This window comes from Arachis hypogaea, chromosome 1 (genome assembly GCF_003086295.3).
Source record: "Arachis hypogaea cultivar Tifrunner chromosome 1, arahy.Tifrunner.gnm2.J5K5, whole genome shotgun sequence".
Taxonomy (NCBI): Eukaryota; Viridiplantae; Streptophyta; class Magnoliopsida; order Fabales; family Fabaceae; genus Arachis; species Arachis hypogaea.
Genome location: NC_092036.1, coordinates 43257598 through 43269747, shown reverse-complemented (window position 1 = coordinate 43269747; position 12150 = coordinate 43257598). Strand labels below are relative to the sequence as shown.

Sequence of the window (12150 nt, the reverse complement as noted above, 5' to 3'; positions counted from 1 at the left end):
TTTTTCAAAAACAATTTTCAAAAATTCTCTCCCTCTCATCTCTTTCTATTTATTTTATTTATTTACTAATACTTCTCTTCATCTTAAAATTTGAACCATCTCTTCTCTTCTGTGTTCGAATTTTTCTCATCCTTCTTCTATTCTTTTCTTCTTCTACTCACATAAAGGAATCTCTATACTATGACATAGAGGATTCCTCTTCCTTTTCTGTTCTCTTCTTATTCATATGAGCAGGAGCAAGGACAAGAACATTCTTGTTGAAGCAGATCCTGAACCTGAAAGGACTCTGAAGAAGAAACTAAGAGAAGCTAAAGCACAACAATCCAGAGAAAACCTTACAGAGAATCTCAAAAAAGAAAGAGACATGGCCGAACCCAATAACAATGGTGGAGGCGTAAGGAGGATGCTTGGTGATTATACTACACCTACTTCCAATTTTTATGGAAGAAGCATCTCAATCCCTGCCATTGGAGCAAACAATTTTGAGTTGAAGCCTCAACTAGTTGCTCTGATGCAACAGAACTACAAGTTCCATGGACTTTCATCAGAAGATCCCTATCAGTTTTTAACTGAATTCTTGTAAATCTGTGATACTGTTAAGACTAATGGATTAGATCCTGAAGTTTACAGGCTCATGCTTTTCCCTTTTGCTATAAGAGACAGAGCTAGAACATGGTTGGACTCACAACCTAAAAATAGCCTGGACTCTTGGGATAAGCTGGTCACGACCTTCTTGGCCAAGTTCTTTCCTTCTCAAAAGCTGAGCAAGCTTAGAGTGGATCTTCAAACCTTCAAGCAAAAAGATGGTAAATCCCTCTATGAAGCTTGGGAAAGATACAAGCAATTGACCAAAAAGTGTCCTTCTGACATGCTTTCAGAATGGACCATTTTGGATATATTCTATGATGGTCTATCTGAATTCTCTAAGATGTCACTGGACCATTCTGCAAGTGGATCCATTCACCTAAAGAAAACGCCTGCAGAAGCTCAAGAACTCATTGACATGGTTGCGAATAACCAATTCATGTACACCTTTAAGAGGAACCCTGTGAGTAATGGGATGCCTCAGAAGATGGGAGTTCTTGAAATTGATGCTCTACATGCCATATTGGCTCAGAACAAAATGTTGACTCAGCAAGTCAACATGATTTCTCAAAGTTTGAATGGATGGCAAAATGTATCCAACAGTACTAAAGAGGCATCTTCTGAAGAAGAAGCTTATGATCTTGAAAACCCTGCAATGGCAAAGGTAAATTACATGGGTGAACCTTATGGAAACACCTATAATTTCTCATGGAGAAATCATCCAAATTTCTCATGGAAGGATCAACAAAAGCCTCAACAAGGCTTTAATAATGGTGGAAGAAACAGGCTTAGCAATAGCAATCCTTTTCCATCATCTTCTCAGCAACACACAGAGAATTTTGAGCAGAGCCCCTCTAGCTTAGCAAACATAGTCTCTGATCTGTCTAAGGCCACTTTAAGTTTCACGAGTGAAACAAGGTCCTCCATTAGAAATTTGGAGGCACAAGTGGGTCAGCTGAGTAAGAAGATCATTGAAACTCCTCCTAGTACTCTCCCAAGCAATACAGAAGAGAATCCAAAAAAAGAGTGCAAGGCCATTGATATAATCAAAATGGCCGAATACAAAAAGGAGGATAAGGACGTGGATCCCAGTGAGGAAGACCTCCTGGGACGTCCTCTGAACAATAAGGAGTTCCCTATTGAGGACCTAAAGGAATCTGAGGCTCATATAGAGACCATAGAGATTCCATTAAACTTCTTTCTACCATTCATGAGCTCTGAAGAGGATGAAGATGTAACTGGAGAGCAAGTTACTCAATATCTAGGAGCCATCATGAAGTTGAATGCCAAGTTATTTGGTAATGAGACTTGGGAAGGTGAACTTCCCTTGCTCATTTGTGAACTAGATACATGGGTTCAGCAAACTCTACCTCAAAAGAAACAAGATCCTGGTAAATTCTTAATACCCTGTACCATAGGCACCATGACCTTTGAGAAGGCTCTGTGTGACCTGGGGTCAGGTATAAATCTTATGCCACTCTCTATAATGGAGAAACTGGGGATCTTTGAGGTACAGGCTGCCACATTCTCATTAGAGATGGCAAACAAGTCAATAAGACAAGCTTATGGATTGGTAGAGGACGTGTTAGTGAAGGTTAAAGGCCTTTACATCTCTACTGATTTCATAATCCTAGACACTGGAAGGAGAAGGATGAAGGCATCATCCTTGGAAGACCCTTCCTAGCCACAGCAGGAGCTGTGATTGATGTTGACAGAGGTGAGCTAGTCCTTCAATTGAATGGGGACTACCTTGTGTTTAAAGCTCAATGTTATCCTTCTGTAAACATGGAGAGGAAGCATGAAAAGCTTCTCTCAATACAGAGTCAAACAAAACCCCCACAATCAAACTCTAAGTTTGGTGTTGGGAGGCCACAACCAAACTCTAAGTTTGGTATTGAACCCCCACATTCAAACTCTAAGTTTGGTGTTGGGAGGTCCCAACAATGCTCTGAACATCTGTGAAGCTCCATGAGAGCTCACTGTCAAGCTATTAACATTAAAGAAGCACTTATTGGGAGGCAACTCAATTTTTATTTATCTATATTTCTATTGTTCTTTTATGTTTTATTAGGTTTATGATCATGTGGAGTCACAAAATAATTGCAAAAATTAAAAACAGAATCAAAAACAGTAGAAGAAAAAGCACACCCTGGAGGAAGAGCTTACTGGCGTTTAAACGCCAGTAAGGAGCATCTGGCTGGCGTTCAACGCCAGAATAGAGCATGAATCTGGCGTTGAATGCCAAAAATAAGCAGCAGTCTGGCGTTTAAACGCTAGGATTGCACCCTGAGGAAAGCTGGCATTTAACGCCAGAAACAAGCATCAGGCTGGCGTTTTACGCCAGAAACATGCTACATCTGGGCATTTAACGCCAGAAACAATCATCAATCCGGCGTTAAACACCAGGATTGCATACAGAGGGCGTTTTACACGCCTAATTGGTGCAGGGATGATAAAGCTTTGACACCTCAGGATCTGTGGATCCCACAGGATCACCTCAGGAATTGTGGACCCCACAGGATCCCCACCTACCTCAACTCACCTTCTCTCCTCATCACACAATCCAATAACACTCTTCCCCAAACACCCTTCACCAATCACCTCAATCTCTCTTCCCCATCACCTTTTCACCACTCACATCCATCTACTCTTCCCCATAAACCTCAGCTACTTTCAAATTCAAAATCTCTTTCCCACCCAAACCCACGCTAAATGACCGAACCCCACTCCCTCTCCCTCCACTATATAAACCCCTCCATCCTTTTTCATTTTCACACAACACAACCCTCTCCTCTCCCCTTGGCCGAAACCCACACATCTCTCCCTCTCCTCCATATCTTCTTCCTCTTCTTATATTCTTTCTTTTCTTTTGCTCGAGGACAAGCAACATTCTAAGTTTGGTGTGGTAAAAGCATAGCTTTTTTGTTTTTCCATAACCATTGATGGCACCTAAGGTCAGAGAAACCTCTAGAAAGAGGAAAGGGAAAACAAAAGCTTCCACCTCCGAGTCATGGGAGATGGAGAGATTTATCTCAAAAGCCCATCAAGACCACTTCTATAAAGTTGTGGCCAAGAAGAAGGTCATCCCTGAGGTCCCTTTCATGCTCAAGAAAAATGAGTATCCGGAGATCCGACATGAGATCCAAAGAAGAGGTTGGGAAGTTCTTACCAACCCCATTCAACAAGTCGGAATCTTAATAGTTCAAGAGTTCTATGCCAATGCATGGATCACTAGGAACCATGATCAAAGTATGAACCCGAATCCAAAGAATTGGCTTACAATGGTTCAGGAAAAATGCTTAGATTTCAGTCTGAAAAATGTGAGGTTGGCATTCAACTTACCTATGATGCAAGAAGACGCATGCCCCTACACTAAAAGGGTCAACTTTGATCAAAGGTGGACCAAGTCCTCATGGACATATGTATGGAAGGAGCTCAATAGAAAAGAGACTCCAAAGGCAAGCCGGTTCAATTGAGAAGACTGGACCTTAAGCCTGTGGCAAGAGGATGGTTAGAGTTCATCCAACGCTCCATCATCCCTACTAGTAACCTATCCGAAGTTACTGTGGATTGGGCCATCATGATCCATAGCATCATGATTGGAGAGGAAGTAGAAGTTCATGAAGTCATCTCTCTAGAACTCTACAAAGTAGCTGAAAAACCCTCCACCTTGGCAAGGCTAGCTTTTCCTCATCTCATTTGCTATCTATGCTACTCAGCTGGAGTTGTCATAGAAGGAGACATCCTCATTGAAGAGGACAAGCCCATCACTAAGAAGAGGATGGAGCAAACAAGAGAGGCCATCCATGGATCTCAAAAGACGCATGAGGAAGCTCATCATCAAGAAATTTCTGAGATGCCTCAAGGGATGTATTTTCCTCCAAACAACTATTGGGAACAACTTAACACTTCTCTAGAAGGATTGAGTCATGACATGACCCAATTAGAGGTGGAACACCAAGAGCACTCCATCATTCTCAATGAAATTAGAGAAGATCAAAGAGCTATGAGGGAGGAGCAACAAAGGCAAGGAAGAGACATAGAGGAGCTCAAGGATGCCATTGGTCCTTCAAGAAGAAGACGCCATCATCACTAAGGTGGACTCATTCCTTAACTTCCTTGTTCTTATCTTTCTGTTTTTCAATTTTTGAGCTTCATGTTTGCCTATGTTTGTGTCTTTACTACATGATCATTAGTGTTTAGTAACCATGTCTTAAGGCTATGAATAATTCCATGAATCATTCACCTTTCTTAAATGAAAAATGTTTTTAATACAAAAGAACAAGAAGTACATGAGTTTCGAATTCATCCTTGAAATTAGTTTAATTATATTGATGTGGTGACAATACTTTTTGTTTTCTGAATGAATGCTTGAACAGTGCATATTTTTTATCTTGTTGTTTATGAATGTTAAAATTGTTGGCTCTTGAAAGAATGATGAAAAAGAGAAATATTGTTGATGATCTAAAAATCATAAAATTGATTCTTGAAGCAAGAAAAAGTAGTGAAAAAGAAAAATCTTGCAAAAAAAAGGTGGCGAACAAAATTATGAAAGAAAAAGAAAAAGCAAGCAAAAAAAGTCAATAGCCCTTAAAACCAAAAGGCAAGGGTAAAAAGGATCCAAGGCTTTGAGCATCAATGGATAGGAGGGCCCAAGGAAATAAAATCCAGGCCTAAGCGGCTAAATCAAGTTGTTCCTAACTATGTGCTTGTGGCATGCAGGTCCAAGTGAAAAGCTTGAGACTGAGTGGTTAAAGTCGTGATCCAAAGCAAAAAGAGTGTGCTTAAGAGCTCTGGACACCTCTAATTGGGGACTTTAGCAAAGCTGAGTCACAATCTGAAAAGGTGCACCTAGTCATGTGTCTATGGCATTTATGTATCCGGTGGTAGTACTGGAAAACAAAGTGCTTAGGGCCACGGCCAAGACTCATAAAAGTAGCTGTGTTTAAGAGTCAACATACTTAACTAGGAGAATCAATAAGACTATCTTAACTCTGAGTTTCTATAGAAGCCAATCATTCTAAACTTCAAAGGATAAAGTGAGATGCCAAAACTGTTCAGAAGCAAAAAGCTACAAGTCCCGCTCATCTAATTAGAACTAATATTCATTGATATTTTGAGATTTATAGTATATTCTCTTCTTTTTATCCTATTTTATTTTTAGTTGCTTGGAGACAAGCAACAATTTAAGTTTGGTGTTGTGATGAGCGGATAATTTATACGCTTTTTGGCATTGTTTTTAGGTAGTTTTTAGTAGGATCTAGCTACTTTTAGAGATGTTTTTATTAGTTTTTATGAAAAATTCACATTTCTGGACTTTACTATCAGTTTATGTATTTTTCTGTGATTTCAGGTATATTCTGGCTGAAATTGAGGGACCTGAGCAAAAGTCTAATAGGAGGCTGACAAAGGACTGCTGATGCTGTTAGATTCTGACCTCCCTGCACTCGAAATGATTTTCGGGAGCTACAGAACTCCAAATGGCGCACTCTCAACTGCGTTGAAAAGTAGACATTCAGGACTTTTCAGCAATACATAATAGTCCATACTTTGTTTGAGTTTAGATTACGCAAACTGGCGTTCAACGCCAGTCCCATACTGCATTCTGGAGTCAAACGCCAGAAACACGTCACAAACCAGAGTTAAACGCCAAAAACACGTTACAACTTGGCGTTTAACTCCAAGAGAAGCCTCTGCATGTGTAAAGCTCAAGCTCAGCCCAAGCACACACCAAAGTAGGCTCCGGAAATGGATTTCTGCATTTAGACTTATTTCTGTAAACCCTAGTAACTAGTTTAGTATACATAGAACTTTTTACTATTGTACTAGGGGTCTTGGCTTTTGATTGATCTTTAATCAGTGTATGCGATTTTAGACCTTCAAGGGGGGCTGGCCATTCAGCCATGCTTGGACCATCACTTATGTATTTCAACGGTGGAGTTTCTACACACCATAGATTAAGGGTGTGGAGCTCTGCTGTATCTCGAGTTTTAATGCAATTACTACTATTTTCTATTCAATTCAGCTTATTCTTGTTCTAAGATATTCGTTGCACTTCAACCTGATGGATGTGATGATCCGTGACACTCATCATCATCCATCCTTATGAACGCGTGCTTGACAACTACTTCCGTTTTACCTTAGACCGAGCGTGTATATCTTGGATTCCTTAATCAGAGTCTTCGTGGTATAAGCTAGAATTATTGGTGGCCATTCTTGAGAATCCGAAAAGTCTAAACCTTGTCTGTGGTATTCCGAGTAGGATTCAGGGATTGAATAACTGTGACGAGCTTCAAACTCGCGATTGTTGAGCGTAGTGACAAATGCAAAAGAATCAATGGATTCTATTCCGACATGATCGAGAACCGACAGATGATTAGTCATGCTGTGACAAGAGCATTTGGACTATTTTCACTGAGAGGATGGGAAGTAGCCATTGACAATGGTGATGCCCTACATACAGCTTGCCATAGAAAAGAGTAAGAATGATTTGAGGAAGACAGTAGGAAAGCAGAGATTCAGAAGGGACAAAGGATCTCCATACACTTATCTGAAATTTCCACCAAGGATTTACATAAGTATCTCTATCTTTATTTTATGCTTTATTTATCTTTATATTTGAAAACCATTATAACCATTTGAATCCGCCTGACTAAGATTTACAAGATGACCATAGCTTGCTTCATACCAACAATCTCCGTGGGATTGACCCTTACTCACGTAAGGTTTATTACTTGGACGACCCAGTGCACTTGCTGGTTAGTTGTGCGAAGTTGTGAAGAATGTGAGTGAACCATAGTAGTGTGCACCAAGTTTTTGGAGCCATTGCTAAGAATTGTTCAAGTTATGAAAAGTGTAAATCACAATTTTGCCTATCACCTTCCTTTTGAGTAAAGCCTTTAGTAATCAGACGAGCTTTATATCTCTCGACATTATTTTTAGAATCCCATTTGGTTTTAAATATCCATTTACAACCAATTGGTTTCACACCTTCAGGTAATTCTATGAGATCCCAAATGTCATTGTCTTTCATAGACTTCATCTTTTCTTTCATGGCATCGATCCACTTTTCAGAGTTAGAACTTTGCATGACTTGAAGAAAATTGATTGGGTCATTTTCTGTCAAATCAATGTGATCACTACAAAAAAAAGGCCTATGGTCACGGTAAAAAACCGTGACCATAGCTAGTAAAAAGGGTGACCATCGATCTATGGTCACGGTTTTTTACCGTGGCCTATTCTCTCATGGCCATAGGTCTATGGTTACGGTTTTTTTATCTATGATCACGGTTTCTATGGTCACGATTTTAATTTTCAAAATCTAACACTTTAGGCCACGTTTTTCTACCGTGACCATAGGTTAATATATGGTCACGCGTGAAAACCGTGACCATAGCCTTATCTATGGTCACCCCTCTTTAAAATCGTGACCATAGCCTTATCTATGGTCACGGTTTTTACCGTGACCATAGCCTTTATGGTCACCCCACCTCAAAACAGTGATTATAGCCTTATCTATGGTCACGGTTTTCACCGTGACCATAGCCTCTATGCTCACCCCTCCTCAAAGCCGTGACCATAGCCTTATTTATGATCACGATTTTTGCCGTGGCCATAGCCTCTATGGTCACCCCACCTCGTAAAAAATCGTGACCATAGGTTATTTATGGTCACCCCTCCTTAAAACCGTGACCATAGCCTTATCTATGGTCACGGTAAAAAATCGTGACCATAGGTTATTTATGATCACCCCTCCTTAAAACCGTGACCATAGCCTTATCTATGGTCACGGTAAAAAACCGTGACCATAGGTTATCTATGGTCACCCTATTTTAAAAACAGTGACTATAGCCTGTTGTTGTTTATGGGATTTAATTTTTTTTAAATTATAATCACATCCTAAAATGATGATAATCATAAAATAAATCTAAAAATAAGAAACTCAAGAAATCTAAATCATAAAAATTTCATTATAAGATATATATGTTTAATTTTTACTCTAAACAACACAAATCAAAATAGAGTGTAATTTATCTAATTACATGTAATACCTCAAAAAATACAGAATACATCAAAATATTACATTTACAAAACTAAGGTTATTGTAAGACTCATCCCATGTCATATATGTATGGAACATATTTTCTTCATCACATCATGTCTTCCTGCTAGCAAAATAAATAAATATCTTAGAACAGAGTAAAAATACTTTTCATGATGCAGTACATATGCAGCAAACTAAGACTATAAGATAAACTATGCTTATTTAGTTTCTTGCTTTTGGAACTTTGCAAGTTATACTTGCTGCAGTAACTCATTGAGTTTCTTCATTGGTCAAAATAAATAAGTAATAAAAAAGAACTCATTTCCATTATTAATACGAAGGCAAACTCTAAAAAACTATTTACACCATCTATGTACTCGTTCTCAAATCTTGGTGAATCCATCCAATCTTTTGACAAAACATGATTAAACCTAATAATGCAAATATCTGAACTTACTTAATATGATCTAATAAATCAATTATACTAACAATTTAGCTACCATATACAGACTTACTACCTAAATAAATAGAATATCAAATTATTTTATATGACAAGAATGATATAAACTTACTGCTTAGTTCCTTTATTTTGAGATGCCATCTGAAGTTGTTATACACTGTGCCACAACAACTAGTCAACTCCTTTTGTCTTTACCAGTCCAAAAAAATAATCCTGTATACAAAACGAAACAAAAAAATCAAAGAAAGGTAAAGAACATTCAAGTGTAGGTAAACAAAATAATCAATTAATAAATATTAATCCTGAATTAATATAAAATACAAGATAATTTTTATTTTAAACTTCCTGAAAATAATCAATCTTAAAATGAGACAAAATCAAGTATGTTCTGGAAAATATATGCAATTTAACAATTGAAGATTTTACATATCACTAATTAGAAAATATCTTAGAAAACACAGACCTATTTCAAAAATAAAAAATATATACAAAAATCCTTAAATAACTTGAAATTATTATGTTAACGAAATCAAAGATTATAAATAATCTTACTATAATAATTGATAGCTAATATGTTGAGATATCCTTGCTCCTTAGCTTATATATGAGCAAGTTAAAAAAAGGTCTATATCTCAAACACTATATATGAATATATTTCTTCTTTGAACAAATTATTTATATCATCATTATAGAATAAACCATGTATACTTAAGATGGAAGGTAACAATAATGCATGAAAAGTAAAATGAAAGAAGCTATCTGTTTTAAAACATATTTATATATGAAAAGACAATTTTATTAGAGTATTTAAGATTCTATAATAAGGGATATAGCTAGTTCTTTTAACCTCCATTTTTTCATTCTCAGAAGTCAAATTTAAGACTATTGATTAAAGAAAATGAGTATCTGATGAATACTAGTTAATTAAGATACTAGATCTCTTCTTTCTGCAGCTTTGTCTTCGGATGAACACAACATAGAGCTTAGCTTTATTAAGCTTATAAAGCTTGTTAGAAGTTGTTAATTCGAAATGTAACAAGGCTATCGATATATAAGATTTTGGTCATGCATAATCATCAATAATATTATTATGATAAATCATGTACTAATTATCAGCTTAATAAGACTATATATATAACAATAAGCACATACAAATCAAATATATATATATATATATATATATATATATATATATATATATATATATATATATATAAGGTTATTAATTAAGATGGAAATGAATTAGATGAAGTATGGTTGAAAGTTGAAACCTTGTGTTTGCATATTCATAAAGTTTTGTAGTGCTGGAGAATATAACAAGACCAACTTCTGCATCGCAGAAGATAGCAAGCTCTTTAGTTTTATTCTATTTTATAACTCAAAACATTCAAATAGATACTTACTATAGATAATAAAAAATACATGATCCACAAATTGATGCAAATTATTTAACTCTCACAATATCCAAATTCCCTCATATTAACCAGTAACTTTTTCAATCACTCCCACCCAAAGCATCCTAAACTAGAAGACATGCCCTTATTGTAAAGGAAATTAAACTTTTTCCATATTTTTCAAAAGCTTTTTCACTAAACATCTGCAGCATAAGATTCATTTGAAGCAGTAAGAATAGGGTAGCATAGCATTCATTTGAAGCACTAAGAATAGAGTAGATGATACCAAGACACACATTTCACATGGAAAACATTAAACAATTACATGATCCTAAATAGAATGAAGTACTAAATTAGCAAATTAGAAAACTTATATACTAAATCTATAAAAATCAGCCGCATTTAAAAGGAGAATGTAATAAGAGACAAGCATGAATGCATCATACATAATATTCCTCTAAAATAACTAGATATATTAATAGAAGCAGCAGCAGTAGTGCTACAATAGATTACAAGCATATGCCCCTAGCTAATAAATAAACAAATTACAAGCCTTAAAAGTTGAAAGTTAAAAGTCAAACTTGCATTCCATTTATTATGCTTCGGTTACAGGGTATCCCTATATGTATTAATACACTTTCAATTAGAATCATAGCATATGATATATAGCTAAAGAGCAACCCTAAAGGGACTCTCCGAATGCAGATCAATGCTCGTTAGAATTGAAATTATGAGATCAAATTGAAAAAACTTAGCTAATTGTAAAAACTAAACTAATTAAATTCTTGTGGTTTCTTTGCAGACATAGAGATAAAAATATCAACACGGATTAAGAACGCAACAGAGTGTTTGTAGAAAAGAAAAGAAAAAAACTTACTTGGAATACTCAATGGAGTGAGTGCGTGCTGACACGAAGAGCTTTGAGGGCTTTGTACACCAGGCCCGTGAAGCTGGCGATTTGCAGAGTTGGGGAGAGCTTTGAGACTTCCACAACGATGACACGAACAGCGACAGGTTTAAGGCTTCGAGACAAGCTCCAGGATGACCCAACAAACGCTAATGACGGACGGTGGGCAAAGCGGAGCTGATGCCCAACTTCATGAGTTGGAGCAAGACGACAACGGACAGTGGGCTTCGAAGCTGGTGACCAACAACTGGGTTTTGCACGACGAGAGAGAGGAGAAGGGTGCGTGGCTGGGTAGGAAAGAAGGCTTGGCCAATTCTCTTTTATTTTTAACCCTAACTTAGGAACTTACGAGCTGAAGGATTGGGGAAATTTGGGGGGAACTTACGAGGGAATGGGAAAAGTTTGGGGGATGAGGGATTTTGGTTGGGGGGAGGGAGGGTGTTTGCAAGACGTCGTCTGGGTAAAAATATGTGGATTTTTAAAAGGAAGAGAAACGACTCCGTTTTGGACAAGGTACTCTATGGTCACCCTTTTTTAAAAAACCGTGACCATAGATCCTTTTTGGTCACCGTAAAAAACCGTGACCATAGATCCATTTAGGCCACTTCCTAAACCGTGACCATAGACCCTTTTAGGTCACCCCTCAAAACCGTGACCATAAACCACTTTAAGCCACCTTCCAAAACCGTGACCATAGACCCTTTTAGGTCACCCTTTTATGAAAAACCGTGATCATAAACCCTTTTTGGTCACTGTAAAA

At 37.3% G+C, this 12150-nt stretch overlaps 1 long non-coding RNA gene and 1 other non-coding gene across 5 annotated transcripts; both read right to left on the bottom strand.

Moving 5' to 3' along the window:
* Positions 1 to 766: 766 nt before the first annotated feature.
* Positions 767 to 874, bottom strand: LOC112714143 (small nucleolar RNA R71). The gene has a single exon (XR_003159103.1). It is a non-coding gene; the product is annotated as a small nucleolar RNA R71 (small nucleolar RNA).
* A 7663-nt stretch (positions 875 to 8537) lies between these two features.
* On the bottom strand, positions 8538 to 11847 carry LOC112803115 (uncharacterized). 4 transcript variants are annotated; one of them, XR_003202647.2, is made up of 4 exons: positions 11361 to 11844; positions 10361 to 10418; positions 9202 to 9302; positions 8538 to 8753 (listed from the first exon to the last, which is right to left on the bottom strand). It is a non-coding gene; the product is annotated as an uncharacterized lncRNA (long non-coding RNA). The 4 variants fall into 4 exon arrangements; XR_003202648.2 differs by having other exon boundaries at positions 8538 to 8750; XR_011862904.1 differs by lacking the exon at positions 10361 to 10418 and having other exon boundaries at positions 11361 to 11847.
* Positions 11848 to 12150: the final 303 nt, after the last annotated feature.